The 26,043-nt window shown below is 53.1% G+C and overlaps 1 long non-coding RNA gene and 1 other non-coding gene across 2 annotated transcripts in view; one reads left to right on the top strand and one right to left on the bottom strand.

Annotated features, from left to right (window-relative positions):
- Positions 1 to 26,043, bottom strand: part of LOC125616012 — a 299,348-nt gene that overhangs the window by 217,049 nt on the left and 56,256 nt on the right. The gene's annotated exons all lie outside the window — the stretch shown is intronic.
- LOC125616190 lies at positions 21,940 to 22,046 on the top strand. The gene has a single exon (XR_007346830.1). It is a non-coding gene; the product is annotated as a U6 spliceosomal RNA (small nuclear RNA).

Here is a 26,043-nt window from a genome sequence, read left to right on the forward strand (position 1 = left end):
TGGAGCTGTCAAGGTGACCATCCCACCAGGGGAGCTTCGTCTGCAAGTCCACCCTAGGGACCTGGCCAACTGCATCTTCCTGCGCCTGTGCTACTTGTGAACTTTCCCTGGAAAAGACACGGGACCCCTGAGGCGTGGATCCTCCCTGCACAGGAGTGGCCGTTGACCTTCTGCTGCTTGTTCACAGGGTTAGCACGCCTGTTGTGCTGCACGTCACTCGATTGTTCACTGCCGGCCACTTAAAGAGCCCCCGTGACCCAGCCACAGAGGTGGCCCCTGGGGAGCGACGGCTGAGGGCTCCAAGCCCACCAGTGGCTTAGTCTGTGCATGGTTCTCCCTCAACCTGCCCCTGGGAGTTGGCTGCTGTCCGCTCTGGTTACCGGAACCCAGGGTGACTAAGGATGGAAACCGGGCATCCTGAATGTCTGAGCCACTGTGTGTGGGACAGTGGCGTCCCTTCTTCCCAGACTTGACCTTTTGGCCACGCAGTCCTGCTGCCTGGCCTGGCAGCTGCCTCAACCAGGCCAGCTCCCAAGGTGGTGGCTGGAAGTGGGCTCGAGTAGCACACCCTGGACAGTAGAGCAGAGTGGAGCGGGTGGCCAGGATCTCACATCACCATGATGCTCCATGAGGGGACAGTGCTGGCAGGTGACAGAAGGGAGACCAGAGCCATGCCCCTGGTTATGACCACACACGGGTGATGAGCATGTGGGCCCCACCTGGCTCACTTGGCCGCTGCAGCATGTCACTTATGGCCTTAGGCTAGAGGGTGGCTTCATGCCGAGGTGAGTAGTCCAGGGTCTTTAAGATCCTGAACCACACGTGCATGCATGTACATGTACACACACACACCAAACACATGCACATCATACACCACACATGCATACACACAGGCACACACCACACACATGTACGCACATCACATGCATGCACACACACAGGCATACACACTACACATGCAGGCACACACACCACACACACATGCACCCAGACACGCACACACCACACATACACATGCACACACATATCACATGCATGCATACACATATGCACAGACATATCACATGCATGCACACACACCACACACCACACACCACCCACACATGCACACACATCACATGCATGCATACACACAGGCACACACACTACACATGCATGCATACACACACACATGCACACATCACCCACACATGAATGCAAACACATGAACACACATCACATACATGCATAATACAGGCACACATGCTACACATACATGCACATCACAAGCTACACACGCATGCACACACACCACACACATGCACACATCACACACACCACTCACACATGAATGAAAACACATGCACACACATCACATACATGTATACACACAGGCACACATGCTACACATACATGCACATCACACACTACACACACATGCACACACACACCCACACCACCACACATGCATGCACACACACACCATACACATGCACACACATCACACACACCACCCACACATGAATGCAAACACATGCACACACATCACATACATGTATACACACAGGCACACATGCTACACATACATGCACATCACACACTACACACACATGCACACACACACCACCCACACATGCATGCACACACACCACACACATGCACACACCACCCACACATACATGCATACACACACCACACATACACACCACACACACACACCACCCACACATGAATGAAAACACATGCACACACACATCACATGCATGCGCACACACAGGTACACATGCTACACATGCATGCACATCACACACTACACACACACGCACACACACACCACCCACACCACCCACACATACATGCACATCACACACTACACACACACACTGCACACGTGAGTTGCACCCTCACACACCACACTTCCCCTTCTTTCTAACCCCACTCTGCCCCTTCCCAGGCCCTGGGTTCCCAGGCCCCTGTCTGCTCCCCCGGGCTCCGTTCGAGAATGCCAGCACAGAAAGCAGGAGGACTCTGCAGGGTCCCTTCAGTTCAGAGACCTCCCTCGGGACTCAGCATTCCACAGGTCGGATTGAAGCTCTCTGGCCACGGGCAGCTTTTGCAGAGAACCTTAGTAACGACCCTGGGTCTGCTGCCTGTCCACACGGAGAGCGTTTGCCCAGCACCGCCTGCCGGGTTCTGGCCTCGCCGGGAGAGTGCCCAGCGCTCCCACATGGCAGGACTGGGGCAGCTGCCTTCCTCCCCAGGGCTTCCGCATAGCCCTGGGTGCTGCTGCTGTCCAGGATTCCCGCTGGCCACGGGGGAAGTCTGCAGGACCCTGCAGTTCCCAGAAGCAGCCGTAGATGTCGACACAGTACGCAGCTGCTCAGACGCAGAGGCTGCAGCAGCGCCTCTTTGGCTCAGGTGGCTGCAATTCTACCCTTAGAGAGTTCTTCCTTCGTTGAAATATGGTGTTAGTGGGGTTCACTTAAGACTGGTTTTAGAAAGGACAACATGTTAACAATTGGCCGGCCATGATGCTGAAGGGCTAATTAATTTGGGAAATAGCTTTCCCACTGGGATCGAGGGCTGGCAGGTTGAAAGCACAGGCCACAGAGATGGGCACAGGGAGCTGGTGGGGCCTTCCTGAGGGTCTTGGGTGGCTTAGGGAGGGAGGGAGCCTGGCCCCTCTGGGCACACTCAGGGTTCCCAATGCAACCCGTCCCTCTTTCTGCCCCGCTGGATGACGGACCTCCATGCATTTCAGTTCCCATCAGCAGGAAGAGGCTGGAGATAGCTGTATCTCTTTCTAGTTGAAACCCAACACTCACAATTCTGAATTCTCTCCGTCTGTCATGCCGTGGCTCTGGGAGGTGAACAGGCCAAACCTGTCATTCCATTTCAGTAGATCTCGTCATTAACCTGTGCTCAGGAAGCTCACTTCATCCCATTAGCGCACCTGACTCGGGGGCAGAGTGGCCCTGGAGCCTCCATGTGGTCAGGGGTTCAATGCAAACTTGTCTCACACAAAGAGATCTGCAAAAAGAAGCCAGCCATTTAGCTTTGATTTCCTTTCTATCGATTTACACTAGGTACATTTAATTCTGAGCTCAGAGACAGCCGGCCTGGTCATTGAATTGAGGCTTTGTATCGAGGACGCCATTAGGAGAGTGGAGGGCGGGAGCCGTAGGTCTCCACTGGGAAGAGGAATCGCGACTGGTTTGACTTTGAGATTATATTCATGCCAGAAGCTTAGTAGGGCACCGGCCGGTGCCATCACTAGGACCAAGAGTGAGGTGGACCTGGCGGAGAGACCCACCTGCCCCCAGGCAGAACAGGCACAGCAGCCACGGGAGGCAGGAGGGGCGGCCACGCTGCCTTGGGAGCATTGAAAGGCCACACAGGGCTCTGTCTGCGTCTTCACTTGGAATGATTCATTGTAATTTAAAAATGATTTTGAGGGGCTGGAGTTGTAGCTCAGTGGTAGAGCGCTTGCCCCTCACGCGTGAGGCCCTGGGTTGAGTCCTTGGCACCACATTAAAAAAAAAAAAAAGACATTTGAAAAAAAATAAATAATAAAACTAATTCTGGTTTTAAGAACATGCCGCGGCCTCAGGTCGGGAACCGAGGCGAAGACGCACTGGCCCTGCAGGCCACCCTGCGCTGTCGTGCTCTCTGGCCGTCACGTGGAGGGGGTTCCTGGCCCAGGGCCTGGCCTCAGCAGAGGTCCCCTGCAACATGGCCTGCTTGGCCAGGTGGTGGGTGAGCCGCCCCAGGAAGAGAGCCCGCCCACCGAGCGGAGCCTCGGGAGGGTCTGAACTCCTACAAACCGCACTGTCTTCAGGGCTCCCGTGAACTCAGGGTTTTCAGACTTGGTTTTCCTCTGAGGGGAATGATACCTCTTCAGAGTTTGGATTGTGGTGTCTTCAGATGTCTCTCTGTCTGTGTGAATTTCACATGAGGACGTGACTTTCAGGGTGCCCAGTGTCCTGGGGGGCTGACCTGCTCCTTGCCCGGTCTTGGGGAAGCCGTGTGTCAGGTGTTCACTTGAGGTGGGCGCCTCTGGGCACCAGGGGTGTGGCCAAGCAGGTCTCTGGTGATGCTGGCTCCCCCCTGCTGGCCAGTGTGCTGTCCGGGTGGGGGGCTGGAGCTGCAGCGCTCTCCGGTGTTTGCCCCCAGCCTCACAGTGGACATCCACCCTGCCAGAGTGAGGGTGGGGTGGGGCAGGGGGGCGTAGGGTGAGACGAGGTCGTGAGGGTGGGGTCCCCCTCGTCAAGGGGACCCCGAGAGCATGAAAGGAAGCAGGCAGGAGGTGCTGGTGCTGAGTGGCGGGCGGCAGTCCTCCCTGGTGGGCCGGGGTCGCCACACCTGCCCTGGGCCCCTGCCCGCTGGCTGGCTCCCTCTGCTTAGCCCCCTCCGCCTGTGGTGGGCTGGGGCCGCCTGCTCAGCAGCGGCTCAGAGCCTTGTGGCTTCCGTGTGGTGGGCTGTGAGCCCGTGCCCCCACCCCACAGCCTCGCCTCAGTTCTGTGGGTGACCCCGGGGAGGCCTGTCGGAGGGCTTGGAGAGTGTATCTGCAGAGGGGAGCATGTGTACGTGGGAGGGACTCTGCCAGCAGGGACCCAGGATGGGGCCACAGAGGGGACAGGCCAGTCTTGTCCCAGAGGGACTTGTAGCTCAGGAAGCAGGAGCTGCTGTCCACGGCCTTGGGCTGCACCGTCTCCTGGGCTGGTTCCCTCCACTTCCCCAGAGCTGGGCCTCCAGGCCTTGGTGACTTGTGCAGGTGGCTCGTCCCCACCTTGGGTCTTGGGGACCCTGCCTCCGGGCCTACCTGGATGCCCATCTGGCTGGCCCCTTCACCAGGCTGGCCTCACCTGGACAGAGTCTGGACAGTGCCTGCTCCTGGTGCCCACCCACTGGTCACCTCCTCAACTGACGGGAAGGACGTCTTGGAGCTTCAGAGGAGCTGGGGCCGCCACCCTCCAGGGCGGCCTCTATTTCCTGGATGCACGCTGGCTGCTCACCAGCTGGCCTGTCCACATCAGCGAGGACATCATCCACTCTGGAGCGTTCCAGGCAGCGCGGACTGCTCGCCTCTGCGTCCTGTGGTGTGGCTGGAAGCCCCTCCTGCCCTCCCATGCCCTTCTTTCCTGTCCCCTCGTCTGTTGACATCTGGTTGACCTCTGAAAGCATTTTGAGCTCTTCCTTCCTTCTGCACCTGAGGTTCCCATAGCCGGGTGTGGTCCTGCCGCCCTGAGCCTGAGACAGGAGTCAGCAGCGGTTTCCCGGGGTGTGGGCTCCAGAGGTGAGCTGATAAGAAGGTCTGAAGTGCCTGATGAACTTGGGCTGGGGCAGAGGCAAGCCCCCTGCCCTGCGGGCGGTAAGAGCCCAGGGCCGGCTCTGCCCAAGGCCCCGCGAGCACGTCTCCTGACGGCTGCCGCCTGTGCAGACATCAAGGCCCTGGCACATCACTGTGGCGTGGCTGGGTCAGAACCCAGGGACTCTGACAGCTCTCGCTTTTCATGCTAGAGCCGGGAACTGGAGCTGGCTCTCCTTCCTCATCCAAGGGTGACCTACTCGCCCCGGGAGCAGGGATGTCCTGTGGAAGGACGGAGCCGCCCAGGGCCACACGTCCCTCAGCTGTGGCTCGGAGCCTTTGCAGCGGCTGTTTCTACCCTGGCCCAGACCAGTCGCGCTTTTCTTCCCAAAGCCACCGACGACGGCCTGTGCTTGGCACGAGGGTGGGGGCTGGAGTGGCTGGCCACGTGGCGTCCTGCCTGCCTGTTACCTGGGGAATCGATGCAGCCAGCCGGGCCTGGCGAGGTGCTCGAGGAAGCAGGCCTTGCTCCGCTTCTTCTGAGCCGGTGCTGGGTTCTGGGAAGGGAGGCGACACTCACCCGCCTGCTACCACCACTGCAGACTCGCCTTTTGCCCAGGGGCTGACGAGTACTTTTGTCCTTACACACTTGGGGGAAGAGGGCTCCCTCCAGAGGGGACACTGCATGGGACCAACGAGCCACAGTCTCAGGTACAGTAGCAGAGTGGGCTCATCCCGTCTGGTCACCACTTCCCCAAACGGGGAGCAACTCCTGGTGGTGTCTGGAGAAGCCGCGGCCTGAGTGTGGCCCTCTGTGAGCCCCAGTCTCTTCTCAGCTGTGCAGCATGAGCTGTGTCTTCACAGAGCGAGTTGGCCTTGGCAGGTGACAGGGCTCCCTGCAGGTGGTGACCAGGGGTCCTGGCTTCCCTGGTCTCACCCCCGGCATGGACAGGCCTCTCCCTTGCACCACGAGGGCTTCCCTGCTCCCTTGTGAGCAGGACTCAGCCGCCGTTCGAGCCAGGCCAGCAGCAGCCCCACAGACAGGACCTCACGCTCGGTGCTGCCTGGACTTGCCGCGCTGTCGTGCATCTGAAGGGTGACTCCTCGCACCTCCAGCAGCCACCCGTGCCCCTGGGTGTGAAGGGCATCGGGGAGGAATCAGGGGAAGGCCCGCTTCCCACCTCGAGTGGTCAACCTCCCTCGCTGCTTCTGAGAAGCCAGTGGCTGCGTCCGGCACCAACCACCCTTCCCATCCAGAGGTCGTGGCTTTACCCCACCCCACCCCCCCACCCCCGGCTCCTCTCAGGCTTGCAGGCCTGGCCACAGCCACACGGCCACTCCTGCGGTTGTTGGGCTGAGTCCGTGGAGGGCGTGGAAGGTCCATCCCCTCTGGTCACAGGTGCCTCGTTCCTTCCCGGCTCTCGGCCCACAGATCAGCACAGGAGCGCCTCCCGTGAGGGCTGTTAGGGAAGTGCTGCTTGCGGAGCGGACAGGAGCCACAGCCTCTCTGCAACTGGGGGCACTCACGGCCCTGGGCGAAGCTTCACCACGTCACACCGAGGGACAAGTGCTTCTGCCTGCAGTCAGGGACACAGGTGGCATGAGAGAAAGAAGGCAGACAGACAGACAGCAGTGTGGACGGCAAGCGCCCTGCCCCGGCCTTCCCAGCACTGCTCCCTCAAGCCCCAAGGAGTGGGGTGCCCAGGTAAGCCCACCACAGCAGGGAGGTGGGAGCAGGGGCTCTTTCCAGCCAGGAGGCTCGGAACGGTTCCCTCAGCAGCAGGAGCGTGGTTTGTGGGGAGGACGGAGGGAGGGCAGAGATCCTGGAGGATGTCCTGTGGAAGGACGGAGCTCAAGGGGGAGAGGGAGAGCTCCCACCAGACAGGGACTGGCACCATTCACTCAGCCACAGCCACACAGAGCCACATGAGATACTCACGGTCACACAGAGCCACCCACAGCCACACACAGCCACTCACGGCCATGCACAGCCATGCACAGCCACGCACAGCCACACATAGCCATGTACAGCCACGCACAGCCACTCACAGCTACCCACGGCCACCCACAGCCATGCACAGCCACTCATGACCATCCACAGCCACGCAGAGCCACACACGGCCACTCACAGCTACCCACAGCCATGAACAGCCACTCACAGCCACACATAGTCATGTACAGCCACTCACAGCCACACACAGCCACTCACAGCCACTCAGAGCCATGCACAGCCACCCACAGCCATGCACAGCCACACACACCACACACAGCCACATATGGCCACTCACAGCCACCCACAGCCACGCAGAGCCACACACGGCCACTCATAGCCACCCACAGCCATGCACAGCCACGCACAGCCACACATAGCCATGTACAGTGACGCACAGCCACGCACAGCCACATGTGGCTGTCTACAGAACTCACTGCCTCTTACAGCCACTCAGTTCATCACAGCCACTGAGCATCTGGACACAGATGGGCAGGGAGGTGCCTGCAGCCCAGTGTGAAGGTGTCCCACTGGGAGATGGACTCGTGAGACAGCTTGAGGCAGTCTGTGACCCCGAGTGTGAGTGTGGGAAGGGGATTACTGAGAGCGCCTCATCTGCAGGTGAGAAAACCCAGGCTGTCCTGCCATCGCTTGTTTGTGACAGGAGGGAGCAGGTGCAGCTCATGTGGTTGGCTTACCTGTGCATGTTCCGTTGGCTTGTAGAGTCCTCCCCATGGGCAACCTCCCTCTTGCCACGGTCATCACAGGGCAGCAGCCCTGAGGGTTGGTCCTAGGCTGGCCTGTGAGGCTTCCTCAGGGCACTGTCCCTGAGTGCAGTCTCCAAGTGCCTGGCTCCAGTGTGGCTGACCTAGCCAGGCGCTGTGGACAACTGCCCAGCCTGTGGCCACAGAGAAGGAGTCAAGAGCAGGGCCCACGGAGCAGGAACTTCTAATTTTAAAAAAGGAACAGGAAGCTGTATTTTGTGTGTGTGAAATCCTGAGGTTTTGGAGCACTTGGCAGTCAGGGGAAACCGGGCAGTGGGCCTGCTCGAATCCACCCCCTGCCTCCGTGGGCTAAGAATCACAGAATTTTGAGGGTCTGTGATTGGGTTTGAACCTGTCATCAGAGCTGAAGAGTGTCCACAGAGACCCCTGCTGTGAGCGGCAGCCACAAGGCAGGAGCCGAGGACGAGGAGCCTGACTGTCCCAGAGGAGGGCCTCTTGTGCCTGCACCCAAAAGCAGCCCATGGAGCCAGAGGTGAGCCCAGGACCAACACCAGAGGAGGTGAGTGACCACTGCTGTCAGAAATGTCACCTGGTGAGGAGCTTGGATACGTAGGGCCCAGTGGGGTGAAAGAGCACGTCGGACCCCCGCTGGGATAGAGATCCAAGAGCCCAGAGTGTGTGCCATGCTCTGCTTCTTGGGCAGACAACAGATACGTCTTATTTTCCAAATTCAATTGTTTTAAGGCAAATAATTCGATTCTTTAGTGGCCACTGGGCATGACTCACAGATCAGACAACCTTCTGACACTTCCTTTCCTGAAGGTCATCAGACCACATGGGGAAAGCGAATGTCTAAGACAGTGACAGCTGTCACTCAGGTCCCCTTTAGGTTGATGCTACAGGTTAGTGAACGGGAACACGTAGACACAGCGACGACTCTCTCGTGTCCCCATAGCGTGATGCTACGGGTTAGTGCAACAGATGCTCTCTCTTGTGGCCAGAGAAAACTGACCTTCTGACCTGCCCACATAACATCTGCAGGCGTCAAATGTCCAAGGAGAAATCTGTTCTATGGGTCTCTGCTGCAAGAGGCGGCTACAGAGATGTGCACCAGAGATTTTAAAAGAAAGCAAGCAGGTTTTGTTTAGCGCCTGTCAAAGACCCTTGTGTTCTGTAGGAGGGAGGATGTGCATTTACCAGAAAGCACGTCCCTGTGTTATGAGGCAATGGCCCTTGGTTCCAGTTGATGTAGCTTCCATTTGATAAAAACGGTGGCAGATCACCTGGAGTTTTCCCTTCGGATTTAAAGTTTCTTTTCATCAACGTTGGTTTAGTAGTTATTTCTTCATGCAGCAAATTGTGGAAGACCCTCACACCTGGGCTTAGCCATCAGTGACCTCCTACCTCTGACAGAAAGGGCGGAAAGGGCTCACGGTCTGTCCTGGCACCTGGTTTCTATTTATAAACTCCACATCCTTATTGTGACAAGGCACCACAGGGAGTGCATTTGGGGGGCACTGCAGCCTCCCTTCTGGGTTCAGTCTCTGAGCCTTTAGCCACAGAGGGCACCGTGCCCCCATGTGTCCAGCAAACACCCAGAAACACACTGCATGAGGGCCCATGGCTTCCGCGCATTTTGTGCGATCATCTTCAGGAGAAAAGGACTCTTATGAAGATCATGTGCCTGGGGGAAAACTTTAAAAAATTAACTACAAAATAATGTAATTGCTATGGGTCCTTTTGTCTTTAAAATGCAGAAAATATTAAGAAGTCTTTACTTTATCTTACTGCACAAGCTCTCTTAGGGGGTATGAAAGGCTAACTTTGAAAAGGCATTTGGCTGGCTGCGTCCTGGAGGCCTGGGGCAACTTCTGAGGAGGGGTAAGCCACATGTTCCGCATTGAATCACCACTGTCATCCAATTCATTAGGAGAGTTTATGGAGTTACAGCAGGTCTGTAATTTATAGCCTCCTGACTGACAGAGCTTCATGCTAACATCTGCCTGATTTGCCGAGGTTATCTCGAGTTCCGTTCATCTCCCCCACTAACGATGTGCCTCTGATTCCAGCTTCCTGGACGGGGTGCGGTGGTTTCACATTTAGTGCTGTCAATCACAGGTAACTGCCTCCAGCCCCCCGCTCCGTGTTCAGTGCTTCCCGGGAGCCCTTCCCGATGGACGGCTGGGCTGCACAGCCAGAGGGGGCGTCCTCCTGCAGCCTTCCTAGAGGGGTCCATCCCCAGAACCTGCTCTTGCCTAGCCTGGATGCCTGACCCTCCAAGGCCCCTGTGTGTGGGGTTAGGCCCTCGAGAGCTCCGGCAGGTGCTGCCCTGAAGCCGATGTCCATGCCATGAGAGGGTCTGGGGAAGCAGGAGTTTGGACTCCAGGGTGGGAGGCTTTGCCCTTAGCCCTCTCCACTGCCCACAAGGGCCTCTGCTGGGCATGTTGGTCTAGGCTCCATGCCTGGAGGAGGGAGAAGTGTCACCAGTGGAACGTAGGACAGGAAACTGCTAACGTGATCCCCTGTGGGGTTCCTGCGAGAAGTAACCACCATTCTTTGTGGGAACCCCAGAACAAATATGGCGGTCCAGTTCTCGACAAGTGAAGAACAGCACGGCATGGCCATCTTGGAGGTGAGAGCCTAGGAGGGAACATCTACCAGGAAACAGATGGAACGGGGTGGCCGGGGCCTGCTGCCCGACTGACAGTTGCTGGCTCTGGCCTGTGCTCTTAACTCTCCAACCGTTACTCAGTCCTGGGGACCCTGCGCAAGGGCTGCGGCTTTGTGGCATTACATCACCCAAAGGATGAATTTTGTAATGCCGCTTCAAGCCTTTGAGAGAAGGAACTAGTTCTGGCGGTGTCTAAGTTACCGGGAGTTGGCAATCTGATTGGATGGGCAACAGGATGTTACAAGCACTTGTTGCCTTTTGGGCAGGAGGTCAGCAACGATAGACGTGGAAGATGACCTCCAGGAGAAGAGGCTTTGAGCCCGGGGAGAAGACAGGCTGCCAACACAGCCGGTGACAGCAAGGTTTCTGCAGAATTGGGACGGACCTCACGTGTGGCCGTGTAGACTGTCCCTGTGAGGACCCTTGTTCTAGTCGATAGCCCACGATTTCCTTGGTCGGAATTTTGTCTCTGTATCACTTTCTCTGACCCTCATTGCTAGTTTTAAGAACTGAAGCTGATGTGTTTCAGGGATGGGGAGGGGACAGGAGAGGTTCAGTGGGGACAGAGTTCCTGCTTTGCAAGATGCCGCGCCCTGAACCCTTTCACAGCGATGGAAGACACTAACACCCTGTGCCAGGCACGTAAAAATGCTTGAAACGGTAAACTTTATGTTAGTGCTTGCTTTTTTTTTTTTTTTTAACCACAATTAGAAAGAAATCCTGCACCTTAGATTACCAACTCACAGGATGTGTTTATGACGTCTTTACAATCCTTTCCAGAAAGCCAGGGGACCCGTGAGTCCCAGTGGAACTCAGGAAGGAATCTGCTCACTCGAAGTGGTGTTCGCTCCCTGGCTCCCTAGGGACCTTGTGGTCTCCCAGGGGAAGAAAAGCCCTTTGCTGGAGAGGTGGGGCCACTCCACTGGACAGCTGACAAGGGCTCTTACATCCGTCTTTTTGTTCCGGAGTTGGAAGAATTTGAAGAATGTGTTCTTGGGCAGTTGGTGCAGAGGGCGGGGGCTCTCATGGCTGGGCTGCATGGGCTCTTCAGCGGTCTCATAGGAGCTGGCGGGAAGAGGGCGCTGGGGCCTGCCATGGAATAGCCCTCTCGGGTCTGGCCCCTTCCTGCTCTCAGGCAAGCGGGCTCCCCGCGGAGCCCACCGTGAGACACCACAGCTGTACTGTGCCAAATCTGCTTCCTCCTGGTGCAGATATCCTCCGAACCCCTCTCTCCAAAGGCAGGGTGTCAGGGGGGTTCCTCAGGGTGACCTCAGGCTGCAGCTCAGCCCTGGAGAGCAAGGCCCTGCAGTTTCCTCTGTTGGAATCCTGGATGCACAGAGCTGGGTGTCCCGGGGCACAGCCGAGGGAAAAGGCGGGAGGAACGGTCCCGAGGCCCAGGGGGACCTGGCCATCAGAAGCAGACGTGAGCGCCCTGCGCTGGCTCATGGCCTGCAGTCTGAGCACCCAAGGAACAGGGAAGACTGAGCAGAAGGCGCTGCAGGAAGCCCCCAGGAAGGGAGCTTTCTCCTGGTGACCTGGACCTCCCGGGGCAGGGGACTGAGGGGAACTCCTGCCGAGCAAGCAGGACAGCTGTGTGGCCGTGGGGAGGTGACTCAGGAGGCCTTCTACTCCGCTCCCATGTGCACGTGTCTCCTTGAGCAGACAGACAAAGCGCAGGTGTGAGCACAGGGGTGGACACCGCTGTTTGTGTCTCCGATTCCCCACCCAGGGATGGTGACAGCAGAGGCCCCAACTGTGCTGGGCACTGGCTTACACGTATTTTTTAAAAATATATTTTTAGTTGTAGTTGGACACAATCCCTTTATTTTTATTTGTTTTTATTTTTATGTGGTGCGGAGTATCGAACCCAGCGCCTCGCATGTGCCAGGCCCGCGCTCTACCGCTGAGCCTCAGCCTCAGCCCCTCCCTTACCCATATTAATTATGATCTCAACATCAATCCTGCAAAGGGATTTTGCCAGTGAGGAAGGCTGAGCTGGTCCTGCCGAGGTCCACGGCCCCACGTGGATCCTGAGACTGAGTGCAGCTCCGCTCCTGGGTGCCCTCATCACGGCCCTCTGTGGCTGTCCTGCCTGTTCCCAGTGACATCACTGCTCACAGTGACAGCCCATGCACGGCAGAGGGAAGGCTCTCGCTTGGCTCCTTTTCCCATGAAGTCGATGGCAGCACCAAGGCCCCCGACATCACTCTCAGGGTCACGATTCTCCAGTGTTCAGCGTCCGCACTCCTTTACCTACACGCAATCGACTTAGGATACTGGCTATTAAAACTGAGAAATTTAAAATTCCTATGTATCCACAGCAATAATAAACTGATTATTTGTAGGACATATTTTTATTAGAAGTAATATTTTCCAAACAAACAAACAAAAAACCCAATGAGTCTATACCTTCACTGATCTCATTTGCCTGGCTTAATGGAAGTCAGCCAGACCCTCTCATCTCTTTTGGGTTGAGGCGGATCAAGTATGTGAAGATCGTTCCACTTTATTCAGATGCACAGTTGGAAAAGGGAAGAATCATTGTCCGGTGTCTGAAACTGTTCGGATGAACCTTTTACAACGTGTTATGTTAAAACCAATCTCTGCCTTGGGCTTTGGATCTTTTGCCCAGGTGCCGAGTTGTGTGGGTCTTCTAAATGTTAAAGCACATCGTTCTGCCGTATCAAAAACTCACACGAATACCACACTGACCTGTCAGAAAGCCTGCAGTATTAAGCCTCTGTCCAGCTCAGGGTGGGGGATCTACCTTTGGAATTTTTTTCTGAAAGCTCTGATTTTAGTACTGACAACAAATATGGGCAACTGTTTTCCTGAAGCGACAGACTCACGGTGTCCTCTAGGAGCGAATGTCTGTGAATGGCTGGCCTGAAGCGGGTTTATCTGCTGGTGGACAGTGGCCATTGGGCTGCAGCTCCCTCACCCAGCTCTTCCCTCCCCACACACCTGGGCCGTCAGCACAGTGTGCTGCACTCACTTCCAAGGGCATCAGGAGGTGTGGGAGGCCTGGACCAGGGCCAGCCATGTCCTTACTGCGGCATCGCAAGGTTTCAGTGCGGAGCCTCGTGGTCAAGTCTGACGGACAACTTCAGGGTGGTGCCTGCAGCACTGTCCCCGGGCAGCGCCGTCCCCAGGCAGCGCCACCATCCCTGACCGGGGCAGCACTGTCCCTGAGGCAGCACCTTCCCGGGGCAGCGCCGTCCCCAGGCGGCCCCTGAGCCTGGCGGCACAGGCCTAGAGAGCTGCTCTCCTGCTCGCAGGCCAGGCGTGGTCACATTGGTACTTCACTGCGTTTCGTTCTGAAAAGAGGCTGGCATTCTCTGCTCTGTGACCCTGCTGTGACCACACAGTGACAAGGAGCACAGGTGTGCCCTGGCCATGCTGATGCCGTCAACGTTACCATCAGCTCCCCACATCAGCCACGCAGCAAAGACGCAGGCACAGTGGTTTGCTTGGGAAATCGTTTTGACCTTGCTAACCCCAAACCAGTGTTGGGGACCTCAGGGGACCAGTGGCCATGCTGCTGGCATGGGGGTCAGCTGTATGCAGGGGCAGAGATGCTGGAAAGAAAGTGTGGTGTGATCACTGGGGAAAGGAGGGCAGCCACAGGCCAGGGAGGGAGAGGAGAGGAAGCCAGAGGCCTGGAGGCTGGGCTAAGATACAGGCCTGGAGGAAATCAGGGTCCCAGCCGGCAGGAGGGAGGAGAGCGGTGGTCAGGGCCTGCTTTGGGGTACCTGGTGGCCCTGGGCAGTAAACAGAGAAGGTCCCTGCCCGAGGCTCAGTCCCGCTCACTTGGGTGAAAGACGGTGGCTCCTGTCCCAGGTTCCAGGGACAGGGTGGGCATGCCTCCAGGGGCCACAGCGGCTCTGCCAGCTGATGTTGGGGAGGAGGCCGCTCCCGGTGTGCTCTTCTCCCAGGGGGCCCAGGGGCGTCTCTCCCAATCAATTCCTTGGGCACACAGGGCAGCTAGTCCTTAGCTACATCTCTATGGCTTTGGAAAATTCTGATGGGGTGAGGCTGCTGTTCTTGGGAGGAATGAGCCCAAGGGCAAGAGGCCTCCAAGCCCACTCGCCCTCTAGGCACCAGACCCAGGCCCCTGCTCCCAGGTGCAGAAGGAGGCGAGGGGGAGGAGAGGAGAAGCAGGTGCCTTCAGCCAGGCGGGCAGGTGCCCGGTGTTCAAGTTCCCTCAGAATCCGCACTTCTCAACTCACGCCTCTGTTTTATACTTCATTCCATAGGTCCACTGGGGACTGCGTGCTTTCTCCATGGCACCTTGGCCAGAGTGGGTGTCCCTGCGCCTGGACCCGCTCGCTCGCTTGGTCTCCTCTGCAGTCTGCCTGGCAATCAAGTCACACGCACCCGATTCTAGCTCCATTTAAAATTTCTCGTTGCAGTTTTTACATCCCAAGCAATTGGAAACCGCTGCAAGGATGTGCTTCTAAACTTAGACCATCTCATCCTTCAACAGCAGGGACGGGGACGTGTGGTGTGTCTGTGACTCTGCAGAACTGTGGGGCGAGCTTCAGAAGAGCCTTCGGGGGAGGAGTCTGGACCCGGAGCTCTCAGGCCGCCCCCAGGAGCCGGCCCCTCTCACAGCCCTTCCAGGTCTTGATCACAGCCCTCTGCGAGCCTCCTTCAACCCACTGGGCAAAGAAAACGTCCCCCCTCCAGGAACGAGGGCGGGAACCGACCTCCCTGCAAAATGAAAGGCTGCACCCTCAAGACCCGCTCAGAAGACGTCTTTTAAAATAGCATCTTTCATTTATGCTCGAGCAGGGAGAAGATTCATTAAACCCAAAAGAAGATAAAAAAGTCCCCCAGGGCTGGTCGACAAAGGGCCTCTGGGCAGTCGCTCTCCAGGCCTGGGGTCTAATTATCAGGCAGCCTGGGCGCGGCTGCAGGCCCGGGCTGCCAACTTTGCAGCGAGCACAGTTCCCTTAATTGTTGGTAAATTCCCTGCTCTCGGCGGGGCCGTTCTTTGGCAGCCTCCCGGCCGGCACCTGTGCACTCAGACCTGGGGCCCCGGTTGTCCTGCAGATGTCATGGCTCTTTTGTTGATTTCCTATTAGTGGCACTTAATAGGCAGGGGCCGGGGACAGCTTTGCTAAGCACCCAGCCATGGACCGCAAACATTGTTCCCTCCGTGGGCAAAGGGTCAAATGGTTTCTCTGCCTCTAAAGCTCAGCCAGATAATTGCTGGTGATTAGCAATTTTAATTACCAGATGCGAATCGGGCCTCCCTCCCCCATGATTGGGCAGGTTCTTGATAATCGTGTAGTTGCGACCAGGGAGTGTCTTTTACCAATATGCTCTGGGTCCTTTAAAGTTAATTAAGTTAAAGCAGCTAAAACCACCAGATATGGCCTGGGGTAGGAGAGCCAGAGAGACCAGGTTCTCAATGAAACTCGCCCTACAGACGAGTCTTGAATGCAGCTCCTTCCTTAAAGCAGCCTCTAATCCTTGCAAGCACCAGGGGCTCAGTGGCTGGAGGAGGCGGTGACGGTGACGATAGCCGTTCACCCTGCTGGCTCTGTCTCTCTGGAAGGCAGCCCGGGGACGCCCCGCCGGCTGGCTTTGCAGCCCGACTTTCAGGGCTTCACAGAATGGCAGCAGAAAACCCATGTCCTCCAGGCCCAGCCCTGGCCGGGCACAGGCACACACTCCGTGCTGTCCTTTCCAGACTGACACAGTGTCCCTTGAAGTCAGTAAAAATCCCAGGACCAGAATTCAGAGCATCTGAGTAAGAATAAAGGTGGACCACAGTGTCCTGGTTCTGAGCACCTCCTGGGCTGCCCGGGGTGAGCTGCCCGCCCGGGCTGATGCCAAGCAGGAGGATGCACATTCCTGGCGTTGCCTTCTCTTGCCAAATGTGGTGAGGGGAACCCGGGAGGTGGAGGTCAAGGAGCTGAGAATGTGGCCTTGCGGTGGCCTGAGGAGGGGAGCAGGGGAGGATGGGCAGCTGGGCGTGGATGTGAGAACGAGGCTGAGAACGGGATGACCCTCACCTGGAGGCAGGCAAGGGCAGGCCACCTTCCTTTCCAGTCCTGGGGCTGAGGGGAGCCTTGGGGAGCCTCCTGCACAGGACAAGGATGCCCCTCCTGGGGAGCGAGGTGAACAGCGCCAGGAGGTGGGGTGCTGGGTGGGAGGTGGGTCAAGGGAGGCCCAGGTGGGCCCAGACTTGATTCCTGCTCCCTGCAGTGCTCCTGGATGGGCCCAGTGTGACTTCCCATTCTTGTGGGGTACATGGCGGGAGGCACACTGTCGTGTGTTCATATATGATCACAGGAAAGTGCTGTCCCATTCATTCTACTGTCTTTCCTACAGCCATCCCCCTCCCGTCACATTACTCCCCTTTGTCTAATCCAATGAACTTCTATTCTCCCCCTTCCCCCTATGGTGTGTTATCATCTGCATATCAGAGAGAATATTCAGTCTTTGTTTTGGGGGGATTGGCTTATTTCACGTACATGATATTCTCCAGCTCCATCCATTTACTGGCAAATGCTATGATTTCTTTCTTCTTTATGGCTGAGTAATATTTCATTGTGTATATATAGCACATTTTCTTTATCCATTCATTGAAGGGCACCTAAGTTGGTTCCATAGTTAAACTATTGTGAATTGAGCTGCTATACACATATCAGTGATTTCTAATTTCATTCCATTATGATTTGATAGAATGCAAGATATTACCTCTATTTTTTGTATTTGCTAAGAGTTGCTTTGTGACATAAGATATGGTCTATTTTAGAGAATAATCTGTGTGCTTTTGAGAAGAAAATGTATTCAGTCATTGATGAATGAAATATCCTATATGTCTGTTATCTAAATTATTAATTGCATCTTTTACAGTGTCCCTGAAGTTTTCCAGTACGTCACCATTTAGGGGGAGACAATAAGAACCACAGCCAAGGCAAACATACAGCACGCAATCCCATAGATCCCACTCTGATGTCTTCCATGTTAATGGTCACAACAGACAGAAAGGGTATGCTCAGTTGTCACCTGAAATAAAAACAGCCTGCAAATGAGAATCAAGGGAAACAGGTAAGTGAGGAAAGATAGGTCCATAAATTAAAGGCAAAAATAAAAGAATACAAAACAAATTTAAAACATACCTAATTAAACATCCTAGTCCTCAAAATACTGATCCATGAAAAAACCTGTTTCTGGGCTGGGGATGTGGCTCAAGTGGTAGCGCGCTCGCCTGGCATGCGTGTGGCCCGGGTTCCATCCTCAGCACCACATACAAACAAAGATGTTGTGTCCGCCGAAAACTAAAAAATAAATATTAAAATTCTCTCTCTCTCTCTCTCTCTCTTTAAAAAAAAAACCTGTTTCCCTTGATTTTCTTTCTCTCTTCTGCAAACAGCCAATCTCTATTGTTTTCTCTTTTATTCTTCCTTAATTTTTTACTTCGATCTTCTCTTCCCTCGTGATCCTCATATTCATCACATCCTATATCACTCTGTTCTCTCCCTGTCCAACATTCAAAATTATGAACACTTTTGCAGACTTACTGTTGTTACTGTAGGCAAAACTGCTTTTGGGGACCTCCATTCGTACGGTAGGTATATTAATTTCCGTACTTTCACTTTCAGCCTGTGGTGTCTTTGCGTGTAAGGTGTGTCTCTTGCAAATGATATGTCTATTCTGATAGCCTATGTCTTTTAATTGGAAAGTTGAGGCCATTTATATTTATTGTTATTATAGAGAGATGTTTATTAATTCCTGGCATTTTAACTTATTTATTGTGTTTAATTTTGTCCTGTTTCTTATTTGCTTAGCTACTCTTCTAATGAGATTTGTTCTTCTGTGAGCTCTGAAGTTTGTTTTTAATATCTTCTGTATGCATTATTTCTTTAATTAAGCTCTGTGGTGCCAGTTTAGTAGTCATAAAATCCTTTCGTTTCTGCTTATCTTGAAAGGTTTGTATTTCATCATCAATTTGAATGATAGCTTTGTGGTCTTGGTTGACCATTGTTTTTTTCTCAGAACCTGGAACACATTGTTCCAAGCCCTTCTGGCTTTTGGAGTTGTGCTAAGAAATCAGAACTGATTTTGATTGGCTTGCCAACCAGATGTTTTTCTCTTGAGGCACTTAAAGTTCCATCCTTGTTTCTGTAGGTTAGGCACTTTAATTGTGTGGTGGAGAGATTTTTTTTTCTGATCTTATTTACTTGGGGTTCTAAATGCCTATTATATTTGGTTACCCACCTAATTTGCAGGATTTGGAAAATTTTGTTATTTCCCACTAGTTTGCTATCACTGCCTCCTCAATTCCAGTGATTCTTCAATGTGGTCTCTTCTTGTTTTCCCAGTTCTTGTATTTTCTGATCACGGTTACTTTTTTTTTTTCTTTAATGCTGTCTTAATGCTCAAGGCTGTCCATCTGTCTTCCAGCTCTGAGGGTCTGTCTTCAGCATGGTTTACTGTATTAGAGAGACTTTTAACTGAACATTTTACTTAATTATCGTGTCTTTCATTTCCAAGCTTTCTGTGTGGCTCTATTTCAATATTTCTATCCCCTCATTGGATTTCTCTTTCATATTTTGTACTGACTTCCTTAATGTACTCGGTTTTTTTCTGTGTTCTCTTGGAATTCATTGATCATTTTTTAAATGATTCGCTTGAATTCCTTATTTGATATTTCATCCACTTCGATATTTTGGGGATCATTTGCTGGTGAGTTGTAAATCTTAGGAGGTGTTGTATTAGCTTGCTTGCTTATATTTCTTGTAATAGACTGTTTTTAGGCCACAAAGCAACTCTAAGCAAATAGAAAAAAAATTGATATAATTCCTTGCATCTTCTCAGATCATCATGGAATAAAGCTAGCAATCGACACAATCAGACCTACAGAGGCTGTCTAGACACATGGAGGTGGAACAGTACTCCTGATGATGAATGGGTGATATGAGAAATCATGGGAGGAATGGGAAAATTCTTAGACTCTAATGAGACTATTGACACAACCTACCCAAATCAGTCTACAGGGAAAGTTCATAGCTCTGAGTGCCTATATTTGAAAATCAGAAAGATTCCAAATAAACCACCTAATGATACATCTCAAGATTCTTGAAAAAGAAGAATAAACCAATTTCAAAACCAGAAGGAAGAAAATAATTAAGATCAGAACCAAAACCAATGAACTTGAGGATAAAACAAATACAAAATATTGATGAAACAGAGTTGGCTCTTTGAAAAGACAAATATTATTAATAATTCCTTAGCCAAACTCACCAAGAGAAAAAGAGAGAAAAACCAAATTAATAAAATTAAAGATAAAAAAAGGAAAAATCGCTACTGACATCACAGAAATCCAGTAGATCATTAGGGACTATTTTGAGAAAATGTACACACCAATAAACTGAAAAACCTAGAAGAAATGGATATATTTCCAGACCCCCACAACTTGCCAAAATGGGATCAAGCGGACGTAGAAAACCTTAAAAGATGTATAACTAGCAATGAGATATAAGCAGTAATAAAAAGTCTTTCAACAAAGAAATGCCCAGGACCAGATAGATTCTCAGCTGAATTCTACCTAAACTTTAGAGAAGAAATAATGCCAATACTCCCCAAATTATTCCATAAAATAGAAAGGGACTGAACACTTCCAGATTCATTCTATGAAGCCAGTATCAAATTCACACCAAAACCAGATAAGGGCACATTGAAGAAATAAACCCACAGACCTACATCCCTGATGAACATAGACACAAAAGGATTAATAAATCAGCAAACCATGTTCAACAGCGTAGTAGAGTGTCGTACACCACGGTGAAGCTGGTTTTGCTCCAGAGATGCAAAGTGATTTAATGTACACGAATCAATAAATGTGTAAGAAATCAGAACTGACAAGATCACTCGGTAGTCTCAATAGATGCAGAGAAGGTCTTCGACAAAATCCCACACCCATCCATGATAAAACCATGAAGAAACTAGGGATAGAAGGAACTTACCCTGATGTGATAAAGGTCATATATAAAAAAACCAAAGCTAACCTCAGAAAATGGGGAAAACCTGCAAGCATCTCCTTTAAAATCTGCAACAAGACAGAAAGTTCACTGTCACCCTACTTCAGATGGGGTCAGAGAGTCTATCAGAGCAGGTAGGTGAGAGGAGGCTACAAAAGGGATGCAGTAGGAAAGAAAGAACTCGGACCATCCCTGTGTGCAGATGATACGGTCCTCTCCTTAGATGATCCAAAAAAACCACCAAAAGATGGTCAGGGCTGAGAAGCCAATTTGGCAAAGTAGCTAGTTATAAGATCAACCTGCCAAGATGAATAGCTCTCTCCCATACCAACAATGAATACACTGAGAAGGAAATGGGAAGAAATTCCATTCATGATAACTAAAAAACAAAGAGTACCTAGGAATAAATCTGACCAAGGAGGTGAAAGACTTCTCAAGGAAGAAGGCACAGAGGATGGAGAGACCCCATGTGCATGGACAGGCAGAGTTAGTACTAGTAATGGCCACACCACCCAAAGTGATATAGTGACCAATGCCATCCCCCGGCCAAACACCAATGGCGTTCTCCACAGATCTAGAAAAGACAGTCCTGAAGTTCATCTGGAAGAATAAAGGACCCAGAATCCCCAAAGCAATTTGCAGCCAAAAAAAGCCACGCTTGGAGGCGTCACTATGCCCGACTTGAAGTCATCCTGTGAGCTACAGTAACAGAACCGCGTGGTTCTGGCACAAAGGAGACCCTCAGACCAGCGGGACAGAGTAGAAGGCACGGGGCAAACCACACGGATACGGTCACCTGATCCTTGACAAAGGTGCCCCAAACACACACTGGGAAAAGGACAGTCTCTAGCAAATGGTGCTGGACAACTGGCCGTCTATATGTCAAAGGGTGAAACTACATCCTTCTCTCTCACCCTGCACAGAAATCAACTCCAACTGGATCAAGGACCAGAAGCTATGTAAGTCCTCAAAGAAAACGTAGGTCAACTGTCAGCTTGAAGAAAACGCAGGTCAACTGTCAGCTTGAAGAAAACGCAGGTCAACTGTCCAGATTGAAGAAAACGAGGGCAATAGCTCTGTCAACAGGAGCCCTGAAGCTCAGGAAATCACGCCAAGAGTTAAAAAACGGACACGTCACATTGAAAAGTCTCTGCACAGGAAACAAAAGTACCCACAGAATGGGAGGAGATCTTGGCCAGCTTCTCTTCTGACAAACGATTAAAATCTAGAATATATAAAAAGCTCAAAAAACTTTACATCAAAATACCGTGCTCGCTGCGGCAGCACATACACTAAAACTGGAACGATTCAGAGAAGGCTAGCATGGCCCCTGAGCAAGGGTGACACGCCAATCCGTGAAGCGCTCCGTATGTTTGACAATGCTCAGGGAAGTTAGCCAGTCCCCCCAACCAAGTGCCCAGTGATTTCTCTGACATAAGGAGGCTGATTCACACGGGGGTAGGGAGGGGAGCATGGGGGCAATAGAGGACTCTAGACAGGGCAGAGGGGTGGGAGGGAGGGAGGGAGGGGGCAGGGGTTATTAGTGATGGTGGAATGTGATGATCATTATTATCCAAAGTACAGGTATGAAGACACGGATGGTGTGAATATACTGTGTAGACAACCAGACATCTGAGAAACTGGGCTTTATGTGTGTGATAAGAATTATAATGCATTCCACTGTCATGTATTAAAAAATTAATACTTAAAATTACATAAAAATCACACAACCAAAAAAAAAAAAAAGCATGTGGCATAGAGCAGTGTGGTAAGGAAGGAAGGCACAACCCTAGATGCCTCTCCCACCCAGGACTTGCCTTTGTGAGTATTACACCTGTAGCTGCATGTCTACCTGTCAATCTAAAATACCAAATTGTCGTCATTCGACCGGAAAATCTTTATGGTTCTTCATACACAACCTTGTAGGAATTGTACTGAAAGGTAAGAGCAGTAAAAAAAAAAAAAAGAAAGAAAGAGAGAAATCAGTGGTGATATTAAATATCACCATGTTTACCAAGACTCAGTCATTTTCCAGACTTTACAAAAAAGAAAACTTTAGAAGTTTTTTGTTTTGTTTTGTTTGAAATAAAGTATAATAGGAATCTAAGTTTCATTTTCTGGTGAAGATATTTTAGCAGACATTTTCTGTAATGTAATATTTATTTTATTGGCATGATTACATGTTCGATATTCAATAAAAGAAAATAGTTGATATTAAAAAAAGAAGAATTAACAATGGCCAACAAATGCGTGAAAAATGTTCAACATCCTTAGCAAGCAGAGAAATGCAAGTCAGACTACATGCAGTCTTTAGGGGTCCACATCACGACACCGCTGGAGGGGAGGAGGAGAAACAGGGACACACTGCGCTGTTGGCGGGACGGGAACTAACGAATGCAGCCCCTGGAAGTCCATGTGGAGGCTCCTCACAGACTGGGCATGGCCCCCACATGGCCCCGCTGTTCTGCTCCCTGGGATTTATCCTGAGAAGGAAGGCATCTTCTACAGCGAGACACATACACCCACATTTATGGCAGCACAATTCCCCAACAGCCAGACCATGGAGTCAGTGGATGGACGGATAAGAAAAATGGGTTGTGTGCACACACAATGGAGTTCTACTCAGCCCTGAAGAAAAATGAAGCTACGTCATTTTCAGGAGAATGGATGGAACTAGGGACCATCATGTTAACAAAATAAGCCAAACTCAGAAGGTCAAGGGTCGTGTGTTGTCTCATAGGTGGAAGATAGAGAGGAAAGAGGGAAGGAAAGGTGGGGGATCCCTAAAAATCAGAGATCAGCAGAGCAAAGCCCCGAGGGGCGGGAGCTGGGAGGGAGAAGGGGGTGGTGAGAGTGGTGCTGGCCAGACTGTTGTACTGTCCGCATGTGGGGGTGCGCACCCACAGATCTCCCACCTGCACAGCTGCCACGCACCTGTTCTGTCTGCATGTGTGGGTGCACCACAAATCTCACCACCTGCACAGCTGCCAGGCACCTGTTCTGTCTGCATGTGTGGGTGCACCACAGATCTCACCACTTGCACGACTGTCACGCACCTGTTCTGTCTGCATGTGTGTGTGCACCACAGATCTCCCACCTGCACGACTGTCACGCACCTGTTCTGTCTGCATGTGTGGGTGTGCACCACAGATTCATCACCTGCATGACTGTCGCGCACCAATAGACCACACGGGAAGGCAGGACACCTACAGCTGAGGGGACCGACGTCCTCGCCATCACAGGGGCTGGTCCACCCCACCGCCCCGAGGGGAAGGAGTGAGGAGCAAGGAGGCTGAGGTCAGCACCCCCGGGAGCAGCACTATCGACACAGCTGCCCCCAGGGGTCCATCCAGGGCTAAGGCAGCGTGGGAGCAGGTGTCAAGGACGTTGGTCCCTAAGGAACCGTGGCCACAGCAGTGTTCGCACGTGGGGCATGGCTGTGAAGCTCAACGTCCCTTGTCCCTGCTGACTGCCTACGGAATTGCCCAGGCCCTCAGCCCCAGACACTGGACAGTGGGAACGGGCCTCCTGCAGGCTGGTCAGGGGCCGGTGCTCAGCCAGGCCATTCTCACAGCTGTCCAGGGGTGGAGCTGATGCCGTGCCAGTGCAAGGAAGCCTCTCCTGCACCCTGTGGCACAGGGGGACTTGTCAATAGCTTTGCTCAGGCCACAACATGAACTCCTGTCCTGTGGTCCAAGGTTTGGCCTGGACAGGGGCTGTTGGCTGTGGCCTTCCACAGGCCCATGCATGGCTGCCCACCCCTGCCCTGCAGCACCTGTGGGGACTGGCTCTTCCCAGGACCGTGGGGCTGACTCCCATACCTGACAGCCAACCACTCTGACCCTCTGAATTCCACAAGGGGCACATGGAGGTGGCCTCTTCAGCCCTCAGAGTGCCCTGTAGCCCTGCCCGTGCATGGCGGTTTGGCCTGAGTGCTGGCCGGGGTCCTGGAAGACTTGGCTGGGAGGCAGCCGACAGAAGGCTCTGTGTTGGTCCTGCTCTTGACCACCACGGGGCCTGTGTCCTCTAGGGTCTAGTGGGAGCCTCTCCGCAGCCAAAGCTGAGATGCGTGTTCAGAAGCGTGTGGAATCATGCCGTCTCTTCAGTGTTGGTGCGGGGTGTCTTGGAAAAGGGGTCACCAGTCTCTGGGGCCACACGGAGAGCCCTGCCCAGCCTCAAGCATGAGAAGGGGTGGGAGAGGGCTGGTGGGTGCTCCCACAGGAGCCCTGCCACCTGTCCACGGGGCCCCGGGCCGTGCTGTCCGTCAGCTCCTCCCTGCCCTGAGTGAAGGGCACCGAGAGGACACTGCTGGCCTTCCCGAGTTCTGGATGGGCTCAGAGATGGAGCCTGCCCTCGGCTGACCCCTCTGCTGTTTGGGCTGCGTCGAGACCCCTACTCTGCAGTTGGAGCGCAGCTCTGGGCTACTCTATTGATATTAGGGACCTCCTGTGCCGCTCAGCACCCACCGGCTTCCCCGCAGCCTTGGAGACGCAGGTATCGTGCTCCTGAATTACAGCGTGCTGGGATGATACGCAGCACTGAGGCAGCAGAACCGGGGTCTAGTTTGTTCTCACTGCGACATCTCTGAGAAGGAAAGACCGACAATCAAGAACATAAATATGTTGGACTTCACCTCCGTGGCATGAAGATGATAAAAAGTGTAATGATTGCAAAATAAAAGTTTGTGGGGAAGTGCTGTTGTTTGAACCCGGAGGATGAAATTCTCGCAGAAGCACTTACTCAAGAGCAGGTTAAGATGCTCCGATCACCTGAGCTCCCAAGGGGTGGAAAATGGAGAGCATTAGACTAAGGCACGGCGGTCAACACGGAGACCGCTGCCGGCCCTGCTGCTTCCTGTTCATGGACGTCCCCAAGCTCGGGGTCCACCAGGAGCCCTGTCACAGCAAAGCCTGGGGCACAGGGTCAGGCTTGTGGCCTCAGGACTCCTCAGGGTAGCTGCAGCAGAGTCCACGGGGACCGGCACAGGCGGCATGGGAAGGTGCTGTGTGCCTCTCCTCCGGCCCAAGGAGAGCATGGCTGCTGCAGGGAGGCCTGTCTCAGGACCTGCGGTCACGACAGCCCGGCCCCAATGCCCGTCCTTTCTCTATCCTGTCCAGGAGAAAGAGGGGCTTCTTTTGATTATGTACACGCACAATCTGCACACACATGCACACACACAATCTGCATACAAATACACAAATCTACACACACATTCAGACACACAATCTCACACATATACACATGTGAGCATGACATACCTGTGTGTCTGTGCATGAACATGATGCACACATGCAGGAACACATCACACACACATGCACACACACACACACTGCTGTGCATACCCTCCCTCCTGAGCCACTCCAGGGACAGGT

Source organism: Marmota marmota, unplaced genomic scaffold (assembly GCF_001458135.2).
Source record: "Marmota marmota marmota unplaced genomic scaffold, marMar, whole genome shotgun sequence".
In the NCBI taxonomy this organism is placed as follows: domain Eukaryota; kingdom Metazoa; phylum Chordata; class Mammalia; order Rodentia; family Sciuridae; genus Marmota; species Marmota marmota.